Consider the following 19,280-nt stretch of genomic DNA (forward strand, 5'->3'; position numbering starts at 1 on the left):
CACCGCATATCAATCGGGGTGCGAGGCGAGGGATGGGGCGGGAAGGCCCCAACGGCTAGACGGAAGAGGCTTCAGGGCCACCTCGGAATGGTCCAAGCATCGGACGCGCTTGGGGCGACTGCCAGTGCCAACCCCTTATCCCGCGATGCGTCCGATACACAGATGGTTCCAAGGCGGCCGAGGAGCCTCACCGCATAGCAATCGGGGGTGCGAGGCGAGGGATGGGGCGGGAAGGCCCCAACGGCTAGACGGAAGAGGCTTCAGGGCCGCCTAGGAATGGTCCAAGCATCGGACACGCTTGGGGCGACTACCAGTGACAGCCCCCTATCCCGCGATGCGTCCGATACGAAGATGGTTCCAAGGCGGCCGAGGAGCCTCACCGCATAGCAATCGGGGTGCGAGGTGGGGGATGCGGCGAGATGGCCCCAACGGCTAGACGGAAGAGGCCACAGGGCCGCGTCGGAATAGTCCAAGCATCGGACGCGCTTGGGGCGACTACCAGTGACAACCCCTTATCCCGCGATGCGTCCGATACGAAGATAGTTCCAAGGCGGCCGAGGAGCCTCACCGCATAGCAATCGGGGTGCGAGGTGGGGGATGCGGCGAGATGGCCCCAACGGCTAGACGGAAGAGGCTGCAGGGCCGCCTCGGAATAGTCCAAGCATCGGACGCGCTTGGGGCCACTACCAGTGACAACCCCTTATCCCGCGATGCGTCCGATACGAAGATAGTTCCAAGGCGGCCGAAGAGCCTCACCGCATAGCAATCGGGGTGCGAGGTGGGGGATGCGGCGAGATGGCCCCAACGGCTAGACGGAAGAGGCCACAGGGCCGCCTCGGAATAGTCCAAGCATCGGACGCGCTTGGGGCGACTACCAGTGACAACCCCTTATCCCGCGATGCGTCCGATACGAAGATAGTTCCCAGGCGGCCGAGGAGCCTCACCGCATAGCAATCGGGGTGCGAGGCGAGGGATGCGGCGAGATGGCCCCAAAGGCTAGACGGAAGAGGCTGCAGGGCTGCCTCGGAATAGTCCAAGCATCGGACGCGCTTGGGGCGACTACCACTGCCAACCCCTTATCCCGCGATGCGTCCGATACACAGATAGTTCCGAGGCGGCCGAGGAGGTGGGGGATGCAGCGAGATGGCCCCAACGGCTAGACGGAAGAGGCTGCAGGGCCGCCTCGGAATAGTCCAAGCATCGGACGCGCTTGGGGCGACTACCAGTGACAACCCCTTATCCCGCGATGCGTCCGATACACAGATAGTTCCGAGGCGGCCAAGGAGCCTCACCGCATAGCAATCGTGGTGCGAGGTGGGGGATGCGGCGAGATGGCCCCAACGGCTAGACGGAAGAGGCTGCAGGGCCGCCTCGGAATGGTCCAAGCATCGGATGCGCTTGGGGCGACTACCACTGCCAACCCCTTATCCCGCGATGCGTCCGATACACAGATAGTTCCAAGGCGGCCGAGGAGCCTCACAGCATAGCAATCAGGGTGCGAGGCGAGGGATGCGGCGAGAAAGCCCCAACGGCTAGAGGGAAGAGGCTTCAGGTCCGCCTCGGAATGGTCCAAGCATCGGACGCGCTTGGGGCGACTACCAGTGACAACCCCTTATCCCGCGACGCGTCCGATACACAGATAGTTCCAAGGCGGCCGAGGAGCCTCACCGCATAGCAATCGGGGTGCGAGGCGAGGGATGCGGCGAGAAGGACCCAACGGCTACACGGAAGAGGCTTCGGGGCCGCCTCGGAATGGTCCAAGCATCGGACGCGCTTGGGGCGACTACCAGTGACAACCCCTTATCCCGCGACGCGTCCGATACACAGATAGTTCCAAGGCGGCCGAGGAGCCTCACCGCATAGCAATCGGGGTGCGAGGCGAGGGATGCGGCGAGAAGGACCCAACGGCTAGACGGAAGAGGCTTCGGGGCCGCCTCGGAATGGTCCAAGCATCGGACGCGCTTGGGGCGACTACCAGTGACAACCCCTTATCCCGCGACGCGTCCGATACACAGATAGTTCCAAGGCGGCCGAGGAGCCTCACCGCATAGCAATCGGGGTGCGAGGCGAGGGATGCGGCGAGAAGGACCCAACGGCTAGACGGAAGAGGCTTCGGGTCCGCCTCGGAATGGTCCAAGCATCGGACGCGCTTGGGGCGACTACCAGTGACAACCCCTTATCCCGCGACGCGTCCGATACACAGATAGTTCCAAGGCGGCCGAGGAGCCTCACCGCATAGCAATCGGGGTGCGAGGCGAGGGATGCGGCGAGAAGGACCCAACGGCTAGACGGAAGAGGCTTCGGGTCCGCCTCGGAATGGTCCAAGCATCGGACGCGCTTGGGGCGACTACCAGTGACAACCCCTTATCCCGCGACGCGTCCGATACACAGATAGTTCCAAGGCGGCCGAGGAGCCTCACCGCATAGCAATCGGGGTGCGAGGCGAGGGATGCGGCGAGAAGGACCCAACGGCTAGACGGAAGAGGCTTCGGGTCCGCCTCGGAATGGTCCAAGCATCGGACGCGCTTGGGGTGACTACCAGTGACAACCCCTTATCCCGCGACGCGTCCGATACACAGATAGTTCCGAGGCGGCCGAGGAGCCTCACCGCATAGCAATCGGGGTGCGAGGCGAAGGATGCGGCGAGAAGGACCCAACGGCTAGACGGAAGAGGCTTCGGGTCCGCCTCGGAATGGTCCAAGCATCGGACGCGCTTGGGGCGACTACCAGTGACAACCCCTTATCCCGCGACGCGTCCGATACACAGATAGTTCCAAGGCGGCCGAGGAGCCTCACCGCATAGCAATCGGGGTGCGAGGCGAGGGATGCGGCGAGAAGGACCCAACGGCTAGACGGAAGAGGCTTCAGGGCCGCCTCGGAATGGTCCAAGCATCGAACGCGCTTGGGGCGACTACCAGTGACAACCCCTTATCCCGCGACGCGTCCGATACACAGATAGTTCCGAGGCGGCCGAGGAGCCTCACCGCATAGCAATCGGGGTGCGAGGCGAGGGATGCGGCGAGAAGGACCCAACGGCTAGACGGAAGAGGCTTCAGGGCCGCCTCGGAATGGTCCAAGCATCGGACGCGCTTGGGGCGACTACCAGTGACAACCCCTTATCCCGCGACGCGTCCGATACACAGATAGTTCCGAGGCGGCCGAGGAGCCTCAACGCATAGCAATCGGGGTGCGAGGCGAGGGATGCGGCGAGAAGGACCCAACGGCTAGACGGAAGAGGCTTCAGGGCCGCCTCGGAATGGTCCAAGCATCGGACGCGCTTGGGGCGACTACCAATGACAACCCCTTATCCCGCGACGCGTCCGATACACAGATAGTTCCGAGGCGGCCGAGGAGCCTCACCGCATAGCAATCGGGGTGCGAGGCGAGGGATGCGGCGAGAAGGACCCAACGGCTAGACGGAAGAGGCTTCAGGGCCGCCTCGGAATGGTCCAAGCATCGGACGCGCTTGGGGCGACTACCAGTGACAACCCCTTATCCCGCGACGCGTCCGATACACAGATAGTTCCGAGGCGGCCGAGGAGCCTCACCGCATAGCAATCGGGGTGCGAGGCGAGGGATGCGGCGAGAAGGACCCAACGGCTAGACGGAAGAGGCTTCAGGGCCGCCTCGGAATGGTCCAAGCATCGGACGCGCTTGGGGCGACTACCGTTGCCAACCCCTTATCCCGCGATGCGTCTGATACACAGATAGTTCCGAGGCGGCCGAGGAGCCTCACCGCATAGCAATCGGGTTGCGAGGCAGATTATTGGGAAGGGAACCCCCTGGGATGCGGCTCAAGCAGTGCCCAAAGGGACTGGAATGCGGAATCACATCGAGAGACCCAAATGCTATACGAGGGCTCAAATCGAATTATCGATTTGGCCACGACATGGACGCATCGGAACGACTACCTTTGCCGAACCACTCGCAATTGCATCCATACCGAAACCAATAGACATTTCCGTTAGAGCCCTCGCATAGCATTCGGGAATCTCGCATGCCCCTCTAAATCGACCAATGCTGGCGCTCAATGAAAATCCGAGCGCTACCACCGTTCGAGCGCCAGCATTGGTCGAGTTAGAGGGGCACGGGGGAGAATGCTCCAGTCAACACCTCCCCTATATAAGTTATTTGTCCGATTCTCGCACAACCGTAGTCTGCCTCGTCGAATCAAACAACGGTCCCAGATTCCGACTTCCGTTCCGTAGAGACCCAAAAGCTAGATGGAGGCTCGCAAGAAAGAGAGTCGGCGCATAGCAATCGGGTTTCTCGAACGTTTAGGGACCGAGCTCACTTGCGGATAGGGCAAAATCCGCCAAGCAACCCAAAAGCTAGACGGGGGCTCGAATCGAATCGCCTAGGCGGCCACAACAACGACGTGTTGGATCGACTACCAGTGCCAAACCATTCAGCAAGACTAGTCTGTGTCGAGGCCGGATAGAGATTCTCAGAGAGCGCCCGCATAGCATTTAGGAGACCTGCCGCGTCCCTCACACTCGACAAATGGTGGTGCACGTTTATAAATCCGAGCGATCCCAACCCTTTCAAGCACCAACATCGGTCGAGATAGAGGGGCACGGAGGGGGCTGCGTGAGACAACACAGTCCCCTATATAAGTTATTTGTCCGATTCTCACACATCCGAAGAATGGTCATCAAATCGGACAACAGCCCAAACTTCCGACTTCCGTCCCAGAAAGCCCAAGAGCTATCTAAAACGTTCATGGCCGGAACTCGATCGCGGCTATACCAGTCCGCCAAGCAACCCAAAAGCTAGACTGGAGCTCTAGTCGAATCACCTCTGTGGCCATTGCAAGGACGTGTTGGAGCGACTACCATTGCCGAACCATTCCGCAGGTCGAGTCCATACCAAGGCCGCATAGAGATTCACGATGAGCTCCTGCATAGCAATCAGGAGACTTGCCGTGTCCATCACAATCGATAAATCCTGGTGCAAGATTTTTGCATCCGAGCGCTCCAACCAGTCGAGCACCAGCATCAATCGACATAAACGGGCACGGGGGGAGGATGCTCGAGAACACTACCTCCCCTATATAAGTTATTTGTCCGATTCTCAAGCAGCCGAAGTCTGGTCATCGAATCGGGTCAAAGACCACAACTTCCGACTTTACCCACAATGCAAGTCATCGAATCGAACATCGGCCCCCGAGTCGGACTCCATGCGTATGTCAGGTCATCGGACCCAAATTCCGCCTTCCTGCGCATGGCGGGCCATCAATATCAACTCGGTCATCGGACCCAAACTCCGCCTTTTTGCGTATGGCACGCCTTCAAATCGGTCATCGGACCCAAATTCCGCCTTCCTGTGCATGGCGGGCCATCAACATCAACTCGGTCATCGGACCCAAATTCCGCCTTTCTGCGCATGGCACGCCATCAACTCGGTCATCGGACCCAAATTCCGCCTTCCTGCGCATGGCAGGTCATCGGACACAAATTCAGACCTCGCCAATATGCCTACGTATCGAATCGGTCATCGGACCCAACTTCCGACTTCATCCATACTGTAGGGTCTTTGAGGTTGGCGCGGTGCGCTCAACCCAGGGAGTCGACCCATCGAAGCATACACCTCCCCTATATAAGCTATTTGTCCGATTCCCACACCTGTGTAGTTTGCACCTCTGACCAGGACATCGACCCCAACTTCCGAACTCGACTGCAACGACGGCACCAGCGCCTTGGTGCGCACCTTGCGACGCACAGTCCCAACATTCGCCTTCCTGCACATGGCAGGTCATCGGACCCAAATTCCGACCTCGCGAGTATGCCTACATATCGAATCGGTCATCGGACCCAACTTCCGACTTCATCCATACCGTAGGGTCTTTGAGGTTGGCGCGGTGCGCTCAACCCGGGGAGTCGACCCAACGAAGCATACACCTCCCCTATATAAGCTATTTGTCCGATTCCCACACCTGTGTAGTTTGCACCTCCGATCAAGACATCGACCCCAACTTCCGAACTCGCCTCCAACGACCGAACCAGCGCCTTGGTGCGCACCTTGCAACGCACAGTGCCAACATTCGCCTTCCTGCACGTGGCAGGTCATCGGACCCAAATTCCGACCTCGCGAGTATGCCTACATATCGAATCGGTCATCGGACCCAACTTCCGACTTCATCCATACCGTAGGGTCTTTGAGGTTGGCGCGGTGCGCTCAACCCGGGGAGTCGACCCAACGAAGCATACACCTCCCCTATATAAGCTATTTGTCCGATTCCCACACCTGTGTAGCTTGCACCTCCGATCAGGACATCGACCCCAACTTCCGAACTCGACTAAAAAGACCGCACCAGCGCCTTGGTGTGCACCTTGCAACGCACAGTGTCAACATTCGCCTTCCTGCACATGGCAGGTCATCGGACCCAAATTCCGACCTCATGAGCATACCTACTAATCGAATCGGTCATCGGACCCAACTTCCGACTTCATCCATACCGTAGGGTCTTTGAGGTTGGCGCGGTGCGCTCAACCTGGGGAGTCGACCCATCGAAGCATACACCTCCCCTATATAAGCTATTTGTCCGATTCCGACACCTGTGTAGTTTGCACCTCCGCTCAGGACATCGACCCCAACTTCCGAACTCGCCTGCAACGACCGAACCAGCGCCTTGGTGCGCACCAAAAGTGCGCACTTTTGGAGGGCACTTTTCTGCGCTCCAAAGGTGCGCACTTTTGGAGGGCACTTTTTGGAGGGCACTTTTCTGCGCTCCAAAGGTGCGCACTTTTGGAGGGCACTTTTTGGAGGGCACTTTTCTGCGCTCCAAAGGTGCGCACTTTTGGAGGGCACTTTTTGGAGGGCACTTTTCTGCGCTCCAAAGGTGCGCACTTTTGGAGGGCACTTTTTGGAGGGCACTTTTCTGCGCTCCAAAGGTGCGCACTTTTGGAGGGCACTTTTTGGAGGGCACTTTTCTGCGCTCCAAAGGTGCGCACTTTTGGAGGGCACTTTTTGGAGGGCACTTTTCTGCGCTCCAAAGGTGCGCACTTTTGGAGGGCACTTTTTGGAGGGCACTTTTCTGCGCTCCAAAGGTGCGCACTTTTGGAGGGCACTTTTTGGAGGGCACTTTTCTGCGCTCCAAAGGTGCGCACTTTTGGAGGGCACTTTTTGGAGGGCACTTTTCTGCGCTCCAAAGGTGCGCACTTTTGGAGGGCACTTTTTGGAGGGCACTTTTCTGCGCTCCAAAGGTGCGCACTTTTGGAGGGCACTTTTGTGCACTCCAAAGGTGCGCACTTTTGGAGGGCACTTTTCCTGTGCTCCAAAGGTGCACACCTAGGTGAGCACCTTCGACCACACCTTGTAGCACACCAAACTCTGACTTTCGACTTCATCCGCAATGCAGGGTCTTTGAGGTTGGCGCAATGCGCACAACCAGGGGAGTCGACCCATCAAACCCAACACCTCCCCTATATAAGCTATTTGTCTGATTCTCATACATGCGTAGCCTGCAGGAGCAATTAGGACATCGACCCCAACTTTCGGCTTCTAAACGAAAACAAGGTCTTTGAGGTTGGTGTAATGCGAACAACTAGGGGAGTCAACCCATCAAACCCAACACCTCCCCTATATAAGCTATTTGTCTGATTCTCATACATGTGTAGTCTACAGGAGCAATTAGGACATCGACCCCAACTTTTGACTTCTTAACGAAAACAAGGTCTTTGAGGTTGACGTAATGCGCACAACCAGGGGAGTCGACCCATCAAACCCAACACCTCCCCTATATAAGCTATTTGTCCGATTCTCATACATGTGTAGCCTGCAGGAGCCATTAGGACATTGACCCCAACTTTTGACTTCTTAACGAAAACAAGGTCTTTGAGGTTGGCGTAATGCGCACAACCAAGGGAGTTGACCCATCAAACCCAACACCTCCCCTATATAAGCTATTTGTCTGATTCTCATACATGTGTAGCCTGCAACAACGATTAGGACATCCACCCCAACTTCTGAATTCGTCTGCGTTGACCGCACCAAAGGTGCACGCCTTGGTGCTCACCAAAATCCGACTTCCGACTTCTTCTGCTATGCGGGGTCTTTGAGGTTGGCGCAGTGCGCACAACCAGGGGAGTCAACCCACCGAATGCAACACCTCCCCTATATAAGCTATTTGTCTGATTCTCATACATGCGTAGACTGCAGCAATGATTAGGACATCCACCCCAACTTTTGACTTCTTAAACAAGACAGGGTCTTTGAAGTTGGTGCAGTGCACACAACCAGGGGAGTCGACCCATCAAACGCAACACCTCCCCTATATAAAGCTATTTGTCCGATTCTCATACGTGTAGTCTGCAGCAGCGATTAGGACATCGACCCCAACTTCCGAATTCGTTTGCATTGACCGCACCAAAGGTGCACGCCTTGGTGTGCACCCTGGAGTGCACTTTGGTGCTCACCTCGGTGCACACTTTGGTGTGCACCTCGGTGTGCACCAAAGGTGCGCACCTTGGAGCGCACCAAAGGTGTACACTTTGGAGCGCACCACATAGGGTCTTTGAGAGGTTGGCGCAGTGCGCACACCAAGGTGGGTGTTGAGGTGCGTGCCGAGGTGGGTGGGTGCTAGGGTGCGCTCCATGGTGGGTGCCAGGGTGGGTGCGTGCTAGGGTGGATTCCAAAGAGGGTCATAGGGTGGGTGCCAAGGTGGGTTGGTGATATAGTGGGTTCAAAGGTGGGTACTAGGGTGGGTTCCAAGGTGGGTCACAAGTTGGGTGCCAGGATGCGTGGGTGTTAGGTTGGGTGCCAAGGTGGGCTCCTGCGTGGGTGGGTGCTAGGGTGGGTTTCAAGGTGGACGCGAGGGCGGGTGCCAAGGTGGGTAACAAGTTGGGTGTTAGGATGGGTGAGTGCTAGAGTGGGTGCCAAGGTGGGTGGGTGCTAAGGTGGATGCCAAGGTGGTTCACAGGGTGGGTGGGTTCTAGGGTGAGTTCCAAGGTGGGTCACAGGTTCAGTGCTAGGGTGGGTGTCAAGGCGGGTGTCGAGGTGCCTGGGTGCTAGGGTGTGGATGCCAATGTGGGTCATAGGGTGGGTACTAGGGTGGGCTGCAATGTGGGTGCCAAGGTGGGTAACATGCTCGGTGGGTTCTAAATTGGGTGCCAGGGTGGGTGTGCACCCACCTTGCCCGAGGTGGGTGCCAAGGTGCCAGTGTGGGTGGGTGCTAAGGTGGATGCCAAGGTGGGTGAGAAGGTGGGTGATAGGTTGAGTGGTAGGATGGGTGGGTGCCAAGATGGGTCACAGGGTGGGTGCAAGGGTGGGTAGGTGCTAGGGTTGGTGTCAGGGTGGGTGGGTGCTAGGTTGGGTTCCAAGGTGGGTGCGAGGGTGAGTGTCAAGGTGGGTCACAGGTTAGGTGCTAGGATGGGTGAGTGCTAGGGTGCAAAGGTGCCAGGGTGGGTGCTAGGATGGGTCGATGCTAGGGTGAGTGGCAAGGTGGGTCCACAAGTGTCAAGGTGGGTGCCGAGGTGGGTGCCAAGTCGGCGACTGCTATGGTGGATGCCAAGGTGGGTCACGGGGTGGGTGCCAAGTTGCTAGGTTGGGTTCCAAGGTGGGTGCCAACGTGGGTGCTAGGGTGCGTGGGTTAAAGGGTGTGTCACAACGTGGGTGCCAGGATGGGTGCGCACCCACACTGGCCAAGACGGGTGCGGGTGCAAGGTTGGGTTCCAAGCCCGGTCACAGGCTGGGTGCTAGGATGGGTGGGTGCCAAGGTGGGCACCAGGGTGGGTGCACCCACCCTGGCCAAGGTGGGTCACGGGGTGGGTCCTAGGGTGGGTAACGGGGTGGGTACTAAGGTGCGTGCCAAGGTGGGTCATAGGGTGGGTGCCAAGGTGGGCACCAGGGTGGGTGTGCACCAACCCTAGCCAGGGTAGGTCACGGGGTGGTTGTCGGGGTGGGCGTCAAGGAGCCAAGGTGGGTGGCAAGTAGCCAAGTTGCGTGCCAAGGTGGGTGTCGGGGTGGGTGCCAAGGATCCAAGGTGGGTGCCAAGGAACCAAGGTGGGTGTCTGGGTGGGTGCCGAGGTGGGAGCCAGGGTGGGTCCCAAGGTGAGTGCAAAGGTGGGTGCCAGGGTCAAGGTGAGTGCCAATGTGGGTTCCAAGGTGCCAGGGTCAGGGTGAGTGCCAATGTGGGTTCAAAGGTGCTAAGTTGGGTGCGAGGTTGGGTGCGAGGGTGGGTGGGTGCCAAGGTGTGCTAGGTGGAAGCCCGGGTGGGTCGGCATCCCATGGGTGTCGAGTTGGGTGCCTGATGGGTGCTTCTTGTCAAGTTTTAGTCGTCGGGACTCATTTCGAGCCTTAGAGGTCGTTTCTTGTCCGGTTGCCCTGTCTTCGACCTGGGAACCCAATTTTGGTCCTCGGGTCCCATTTTTTTTTGTCTCGCATCCCACTTTTGGCCTGTGGCCTTTTCGGGGTCGATTCTCGTTTTGGGCATCAGAGCATGTTTCTTCTCCTAAAACCCAATATTTGTTTATTAAGTCTCGGAACACATTTTTGTTCTCGTGGACCCATCATGGGTCTTGGAACGCATTTGTGGTCCTTGGGTCCCATTTTGCATCCCGAAACTTGTGTTTTGGTGCTTGATCCCTATTTTGGGTGCCCACCTTGCACCAAGTGCGCACCCGGGGCAAACCGAGCGCCTTGGTGCACCGGGGCAAGATCGAGCGTGCACCCGAGGCGCCCCGAACATGCACCAAGGTGCACTCGGCCCACATGTGAGCGCAGGTCGTTGCGCCCGAGGTGGTGTGTGGGCACCGCGTTGCAGACGGGACACTGCACGCACACGACGCCCCCTCCAGGTGCACGCACGTAGGCCGGGCCGGGTGCACACCCGACGCCCTAGCAAGGTGCGCGCACCCGGGCAGGGCTCACACTTGGCGAACGGGGCGCACTTCGCGAGGGAGGGTGTGCACCTCGACGGGGGTGGGTGGCCGGGGTGGATTCGCACGTGGGTCGCGGTTTGCTAAGTACACACTGCGACAAGCTCATAACGGGTGCGATCATACCAGCATTAGTGCACCGGATCCCATCAGAACTCCGCAGTTAAGCGCGCTTGGGCCGGAGTAGTACTGGGATGGGTGACCTCCCGGGAAGTCCCGGTGTTGCACCCTTTTTTAGTTTTTCGCCGGGCGTCGCAATGCTATTTGAATAAACCTTTTGCCCGTTTGCGTTCTCGTCGGGGCCGGGCCGGGCCGGGGTGCGCTGCCCGCACTACCGCGCGCGCGGGGGCGACACCGAGCGCGCACCCGAGGCACCCCGAGCACACAGGCCACGGTGCAACCCGGGCGTTGTGCGCGCACCCCGGTGCGCCCGAGGTGCTGCGCGCGCACCCAGGTGAAATCGGTGTGCACCTCGGCCAGTGCGCGCTCGGTCGAGTCGCGCACGTTGGCCAAGGTGCACGGTGATGTTTCTTACTCTAAGGTTCCGCACCAGACGCCCGGGACAGGTGAGCGAAGCTGGGCGGGGCCGGGTGCGCGGCCGGGGCAGGTGCACGCAGCTGGAGAGAGCTTTGGAGCACACTTCGGAGCGCACCAATGATGCGCTCCATTCAAAAGTTTCCTGAAAAGGCAAAAAAAGTTGAGATTATAGAATTTCCCACTTGAGAGATTGTAAAAAAAAAAAATTTAAAATGAAGGAAACGCGGGTGCCAAGGTGTGCGCAGCCCAGCCAAGGTGTGCGCACCAAGGCGCCCACCCTGGCGAAGGTGCACGCAAGGTGCGCACCCGAGGCAAACCGGACAATTAACCCAACTTTCGACTTCGCGCGCACCTTGGAGCGCACTTCGGAGCGCTCCTTGGTGCGCACCAATCTTGGGCACCTCGGAGTGCACCATGGCGCCCACCAAGGTGCGCACCCGGGGCAAACCGAGCTCCGACTTCGTGCGCACCTTGGAGCGCACGAAAGGTGCGCACCATGGCGCCCACCAAGGTGCGCAGCCCAGCCAAGGCGTGCGCATCAAGGTGCGCACCCTGGCGAAGGTGCGCACCCGGGGCAAACCGAGCTCCGACTTCGTGCGCACCTTGGAGCGCACAAAAGGTGCGCAACCCAGCCAAGGTGTGCGCACCCCGGTCAAACCGAGCTCCGAATCGTGCGCACCAGAGGTGCACGCCATCGTGCGCACCTTGGAGCACACTTCGGAGCCCTCCTTGGTGCGCGCCGATGTTGCGCACCTCGGAGCGCACCCGGGGAAAACAATGCAATTAACCCGACTTTCGACTTCGTGGGCACCTCGGAGCGCTCTCGGGTTCGCACCTCGGAGCACACCGAGGTGCGCACCTTTGATGCGCTGCCTTCACCAATTTCCAGAAAAGGCAAGAAAACATTGAGAAGGTGTGCGCACCGAGGTGCCCACCCTGGCGAAGGTGCACGCGAGGTGCGCACCCGGGGCAAACCGGGCTCCGACTTCGTGCACGCCGCACCTTGGAGCACACTTCGGAGCGCTCCTTGGTGCGCACCAGGGCGCGCAACCCAGCCGAGGTGCCCACCCCGGCGAAGGTGCACGCGAGGTGCGCACCCGGGGCAAACCGGGCTCCGACTTCGTGCACGCCATGGTGCCCACCGCGGCGAAGGTGCACGCGAGGTGCGCACCCGGGGCAAACCGGGCTCCGACTTCGTGCACGCCGCACCTTGGAGCACACTTCGGAGCGCTCCTTGGTGCGCACCATGGTGCCCACCAGGGCGCGCAACCCCGCCGAAGGTGCACGCGAGGTGCGCACCCGGGGCAAACCGGGCTCCGACTTCGTGCACGCCGCACCTTGGAGCACACTTCGGAGCGCTCCTTGGTGCGCACCATGGTGCCCACCAGGGCGCGCAACCCCGCCGAAGGTGCACGCGAGGTGCGCACCCGGGGCAAACCGGGCTCCGACTTCGTGCACGCCGCACCTTGGAGCACACTTCGGAGCGCTCCTTGGTGCGCACCAGGGCGCGCAACCCAGCCGAGGTGCCCACCCCGGCGAAGGTGCACGCGAGGTGCGTACCCGGGGCAAACCGGGCTCCGACTTCGTGCACGCCGCACCTTGGAGCACACTTCGGAGCGCTCCTTGGTGCGCACCATGGTGCCCACCAGGCCGCGCAACCCAGCCAAGGTGTGCGCACCAAGGTGCACGCGAGGTGCGCACCCGGGGCAAACCGGGGTCCGACTTCGTGCACGCCGCACCTTGGAGCACACATCGGGGCGCTCCCGGGTTCGCACCGGCGTTGCGCACCGTGGTGGGCACCTCGGAGCACACCAAGGTGGGCAGCGAGGTGCGCACCTTTGATGCGATGCCTTCACTAATTTCCATAAAAGGCAAAAAAAAAACGAGATTTTAAAATTTCCGTTTTGAAAGATAGTGAGAAAAAGGGAATGCTGGTGCCATCTTGAGCCCGCCCTGGTGCGCAGCCCAGCCAAGGTGTGCGCACCAAGGTGCCCACCCTGGCGAAGGTGCGCGCCCGGGCAATTAACCCAACTTCCAACTTCGCGCGCGCCAGGGTGGGAGCGCACCCAACAACCGGGCCTGGGAAGAGCCAATGCGAGAAACCCCACCAAACGCTCTGACAAAAAAAGAGGGGGCGCTCCAGTAACCCCGCTTCGGAGCGCACCCTGGGCAAACCCAGCCAAGGTGCCCACCCCGGCCAAGGTGCAGGCGAGGTGCGCACCCGGGGCAAACCGGGCTCCGACAACGTGCACGCCGCACCTTGGAGCACACTTCGTAGCGCTCCCGGGTGCGCACCTCAGAGCACACCAAGGTGGGCAGCGAGGTGCGCACCTTTGATGCGCTGCCTTCACTAATTTCCAGAAAAGGCAAAAAAAAAAGGAGATTTTAAAATTTCCGTTTTGAAAGATAGTGAAAAAAACGGAACGCGCGTGCCATCTTGAGCCCGCCCTGGTGCGCAGCCCAGGTAAGGTGCCCACCCTGGCAAAGGTGCGCACCCGGGCAATTAACCCTACTTCCGACTTCGTGCGCGCCAGGGTGGCAACCGGGCCTCGGAAGAGCCAATGCGAGAAACCCCACCAAACGCTCCGACAAAAAAAGAGGCGGCGCTCCAATAACCCCGCTTCGGAGCGCAGCCGGGGCAAACCCAGCCAAGGTGCCCACCCCGACGAAGGTGCACGCGAGGTGCGCACCCGGGGCAAACCGGGCTCCGACAACGTGCACGCAGCACCTTGGAGCACACTTCGAAGCACTCCCGGGTGCCCACCGGCGTTGCGCACCGTGGTGGGCAGCGAGGTGCGCACCTTTGATGCGCTGCCTTCACTAATTTCCAGAAAAAGGCAAAAAAAAATGAGATTTTAAAATTTCCGTTTTGAAAGATAGTGAAAAAAAAGGAACGCGGGTGCCATCTTGAGCCCGCCCTGGTGCGCAGCCCAGGCAAGGCATGCGCACCAAGGTGCCCACCCGAGGTGCACACCCGGGGCAAACCGGGCTCCGACTTCGTGCAGGCCGCACCTTGGAGCACACTTCGGAGCGCTCCTTGGTGCGCACCATGGTGCCCACCAGGGCGCGCAACCCAGCCAAGGTCTGCACACCAAGGTGCCCACCCCGGCGAAGGTGCACGCGAGGTGCGCACCCGGGGCAAACCGGGCTCCGACTTCGTGCACGCCATGGTGCCCACCGCGGCGAAGGTGCACGCGAGGTGCGCACCCGGGGCAAACCGGGCTCCGACTTCGTGCACGCCGCACCTTGGAGCACACTTCGGAGCGCTCCTTGGTGCGCACCATGGTGCCCACCAGGGCGCGCAACCCAGCCAAGGTGTGCGCACCAAGGTGCACGCGAGGTGCGCACCCGGGGCAAACCGGGGTCCGACTTCGTGCACGCCGCACCTTGGAGCACACATCGGAGCGCTCCCAGGTTCGCACCAGCGTTGCGCACCTTTGATGCGCTGCCTTCACTAATTTCCAGAAAAGGCAAAAAAAAACGAGATTTTAAAATTTCCGTTCTGAAAGATAGTGAAAAAAACGGAACGCGGGTGCCATCTTGAGCCCTTCCTGGTGCGCAGCCCAGGCAAGTTGTGCGCACCAAGGTGCCCACCCTGGCGGAGGTGCGCGCCCGGGGCAATCCGGGCTCCGACTTCGTGCACTGCATGGTGCCCACCAAGGCGCGCAACCCAGCCAAGGTGCCCACCGCAGCGAAGGTGCACGCGAGGTGCGCACCCGAGGTGCACACCCGGGGCAAACCGGGCTCCGACTTCGTGCACGCCGCACCTTGGAGCACACTTCAGAGCGCTCCTTGGTGCGCACCAGGGCGCGCAACCCAGCCGAGGTGCCCACCCCGGCGAAGGTGCACGCGAGGTGCGCACCCGGGGCAAACCGGGCTCCGACTTCGTGCACGCCATGGTGCCCACCGCGGCGAAGGTGCGCACCCGGGGCAAACCGGGCTCCGACTTCGTGCACGCCGCACCTTGGAGCACACTTCGGAGCGCTCCTTGGTGCGCACCATGGTGCCCACCAGGCCGCGCAACCCAGCCAAGGTGTGCGCACCAAGGTGCACGCGAGGTGCGCACCCGGGGCAAACCGGGGTCCGACTTCGTGCACGCCGCACCTTGGAGCACACATCGGGGCGCTCCCGGGTTCGCACCGGCGTTGCGCACCGTGGTGGGCACCTCGGAGCACACCAAGGTGGGCAGCGAGGTGCGCACCTTTGATGCGATGCCTTCACTAATTTCCATAAAAGGCAAAAAAAAAACGAGATTTTAAAATTTCCGTTTTGAAAGATAGTGAGAAAAAGGGAATGCTGGTGCCATCTTGAGCCCGCCCTGGTGCGCAGCCCAGCCAAGGTTTGCGCACCAAGGTGCCCACCCTGGCGAAGGTGCGCGCCCGGGCAATTAACCCAACTTCCAACTTCGCGCGCGCCAGGGTGGGAGCGCACCCAACAACCGGGCCTGGGAAGAGCCAATGCGAGAAACCCCACCAAACTCTCTGACAAAAAAAGAGGGGGCGCTCCAGTAACCCCGCTTCGGAGCGCACCCTGGGCAAACCCAGCCAAGGTGCCCACCCCGGCCAAGGTGCAGGCGAGGTGCGCACCCGGGGCAAACCGGGCTCCGACAACGTGCACGCCGCACCTTGGAGCACACTTCGTAGCGCTCCCGGGTGCGCACCTCAGAGCACACCAAGGTGGGCAGCGAGGTGCGCACCTTTGATGCGCTGCCTTCACTAATTTCCAGAAAAGGCAAAAAAAAAAGGAGATTTTAAAATTTCCGTTTTGAAAGATAGTGAAAAAAACGGAACGCGCGTGCCATCTTGAGCCCGCCCTGGTGCGCAGCCCAGGTAAGGTGCCACCCTGGCAAAGGTGCGCACCCGGGCAATTAACCCTACTTCCGACTTCGTGCGCGCCAGGGTGGCAACCGGGCCTCGGAAGAGCCAATGCGAGAAACCCCACCAAACGCTCCGACAAAAAAAGAGGCGGCGCTCCAATAACCCCGCTTCGGAGCGCAGCCGGGGCAAACCAAGCCAAGGTGCCCACCCCGACGAAGGTGCACGCGAGGTGCGCACCCGGGGCAAACCGGGCTCCGACAACGTGCACGCAGCACCTTGGAGCACACTTCGAAGCACTCCCGGGTGCCCACCGGCGTTGCGCACCGTGGTGGGCAGCGAGGTGCGCACCTTTGATGCGCTGCCTTCACTAATTTCCAGAAAAAGGCAAAAAAAAATGAGATTTTAAAATTTCCGTTTTGAAAGATAGTGAAAAAAAAGGAACGCGGGTGCCATCTTGAGCCCGCCCTGGTGCGCAGCCCAGGCAAGGCATGCGCACCAAGGTGCCCACCCGAGGTGCACACCCGGGGCAAACCGGGCTCCGACTTCGTGCAGGCCGCACCTTGGAGCACACTTCGGAGCGCTCCTTGGTGCGCACCATGGTGCCCACCAGGGCGCACCCGAGGCAAACCGGGCTCCGACTTCGTGCACGCCGCACCTTGGAGCACACATCGGAGCGCTCCCAGGTTCGCACCAGCGTTGCGCACCTTTGATGCGCTGCCTTCACTAATTTCCAGAAAAGGCAAAAAAAAACGATATTTTAAAATTTCCGTTCTGAAAGATAGTGAAAAAAACGGAACGCGGGTGCCATCTTGAGCCCTTCCTGATGCGCAGCCCAGGCAAGTTGTGCGCACCAAGGTGCCCACCCTGGCGGAGGTGCGCGCCCGGGGCAAACCGGGCTCCGACTTCGTGCACTGCATGGTGCCCACCAAGGCGCGCAACCCAGCCAAGGTGCCCACCGCAGCGAAGGTGCACGCGAGGTGCGCACCCGAGGTGCACACCCGGGGCAAACCGGGCTCCGACTTCGTGCACGCCGCACCTTGGAGCACACTTCAGAGCGCTCCTTGGTACGCACCAGGGCGCGCAACCCAGCCAAGGTGCTCACCCCGGCGAAGGTGCACGCGAGGTGCGCACCCGGGGCAAACCGGGCTCGGACTTCGTGCACGCCGCACCTTGGAGCACACATCGGAGCGCTCCCGGGTTCGCACCAGCATTGCGCACCTTTGATGCGCTGCCTTCACTAATTTCCAGAAAAGGCAAAAAAAAGAAAAAAATGAGATTTTAAAATTTCCGTTTTGAAAGATAGTGAAAAAAACGGAACGCGGGTGCCATCTTGAGCCCGCCCTGGTGTGCAGCCCAGGCAAGTTGTGCGCACCAAGGCACCCACCCTGGCCAAGGTGGGTCACGGGGTGGGTCCTAGGGTGGGTAACGGGGTGGGTACTAAGGTGCGTGCCAAGGTGGGTCATAGGGTGGGTGCCAAGGTGGGCACCAGGGTGGGTGTGCACCAACCCTAGCCAGGGTAGGTCACGGGGTGGTTGTCGGGGTGGGCGTCAAGGAGCCAAGGTGGGTGGCAAGTAGCCAAGTTGCGTGCCAAGGTGGGTGTCGGGGTGGGTGCCAAGGATCCAAGGTGGGTGCCAAGGAACCAAGGTGGGTGTCTGGGTGGGTGCCGAGGTGGGAGCCAGGGTGGGTCCCAAGGTGAGTGCAAAGGTGGGTGCCAGGGTCAAGGTGAGTGCCAATGTGGGTTCCAAGGTGCCAGGGTCAGGGTGAGTGCCAATGTGGGTTCAAAGGTGCTAAGTTGGGTGCGAGGTTGGGTGCGAGGGTGGGTGGGTGCCAAGGTGTGCTAGGTGGAAGCCCGGGTGGGTCGGCATCCCATGGGTGTCGAGTTGGGTGCCTGATGGGTGCTTCTTGTCAAGTTTTAGTCGTCGGGACTCATTTCGAGCCTTAGAGGTCGTTTCTTGTCCGGTTGCCCTGTCTTCGACCTGGGAACCCAATTTTGGTCCTCGGGTCCCATTTTTTTTTGTCTCGCATCCCACTTTTGGCCTGTGGCCTTTTCGGGGTCGATTCTCGTTTTGGGCATCAGAGCATGTTTCTTCTCCTAAAACCCAATATTTGTTTATTAAGTCTCGGAACACATTTTTGTTCTCGTGGACCCATCATGGGTCTTGGAACGCATTTGTGGTCCTTGGGTCCCATTTTGCATCCCGAAACTTGTGTTTTGGTGCTTGATCCCTATTTTGGGTGCCCACCTTGCACCAAGTGCGCACCCGGGGCAAACCGAGCGCCTTGGTGCACCGGGGCAAGATCGAGCGTGCACCCGAGGCGCCCCGAACATGCACCAAGGTGCACTCGGCCCACATGTGAGCGCAGGTCGTTGCGCCCGAGGTGGTGTGTGGGCACCGCGTTGCAGACGGGACACTGCACGCACACGACGCCCCCTACAGGTGCACGCACGTAGGCCGGGCCGGGTGCACACCCGACGCCCTAGCAAGGTGCGCGCACACCGGGCAGGGCTCACACTTGGCGAACGGGGCGCACTTCGCGAGGGAGGGTGTGCACCTCGACGGGGGTGGGTGGCCGGGGTGGATTCGCACGTGGGTCGCGGTTTGCTAAGTACACACTGCGACAAGCTCATAACGGGTGCGATCATACCAGCGTTAGTGCACCGGATCCCATCAGAACTCCGCAGTTAAGCGCGCTTGGGCCGGAGTAGTACTGGGATGGGTGACCTCCCGGGAAGTCCCGGTGTTGCACCCTTTTTTAGTTTTTCGCCGGGCATCGCAATGCTATTTGAATAAACCTTTTGCCCGTTTGCGTTCTCGTCGGGGCCGGGCCGGGCCGGGGTGCGCTGCCCGCACTACCGCGCGCGCGGGGGCGACACCGAGCGCGCACCCGAGGCGCCCCGAGCACACAGGCCACGGTGCAACCCGGGCGTTGTGCGCGCACCCCGGTGCGCCCGAGGTGCTGCGCGCGCACCCAGGTGAAATCGGTGTGCACCTCGGCCAGTGCGCGCTCGGTCGAGTCGCGCACGTTGGCCAAGGTGCACGGTGATGTT

General features: G+C 60.4%; 2 non-coding genes across 2 annotated transcripts; both read left to right on the forward strand.

Annotated features, from left to right (window-relative positions):
* Positions 1–10,989: 10,989 nt before the first annotated feature.
* Positions 10,990–11,108, forward strand: LOC131872755 (5S ribosomal RNA). Its single transcript, XR_009370842.1, has one exon. It is a non-coding gene; the product is annotated as a 5S ribosomal RNA (ribosomal RNA).
* Positions 11,109–18,863: 7,755 nt separating this feature from the next.
* Positions 18,864–18,982, forward strand: LOC131872751 (5S ribosomal RNA). Its single transcript, XR_009370838.1, has one exon. It is a non-coding gene; the product is annotated as a 5S ribosomal RNA (ribosomal RNA).
* The last annotated feature ends 298 nt before the right edge of the window (positions 18,983–19,280 follow it).

The sequence above is a fragment of the Cryptomeria japonica genome, unplaced genomic scaffold (assembly GCF_030272615.1).
Source record: "Cryptomeria japonica unplaced genomic scaffold, Sugi_1.0 HiC_scaffold_755, whole genome shotgun sequence".
NCBI lineage: Eukaryota > Viridiplantae > Streptophyta > Pinopsida > Cupressales > Cupressaceae > Cryptomeria > Cryptomeria japonica.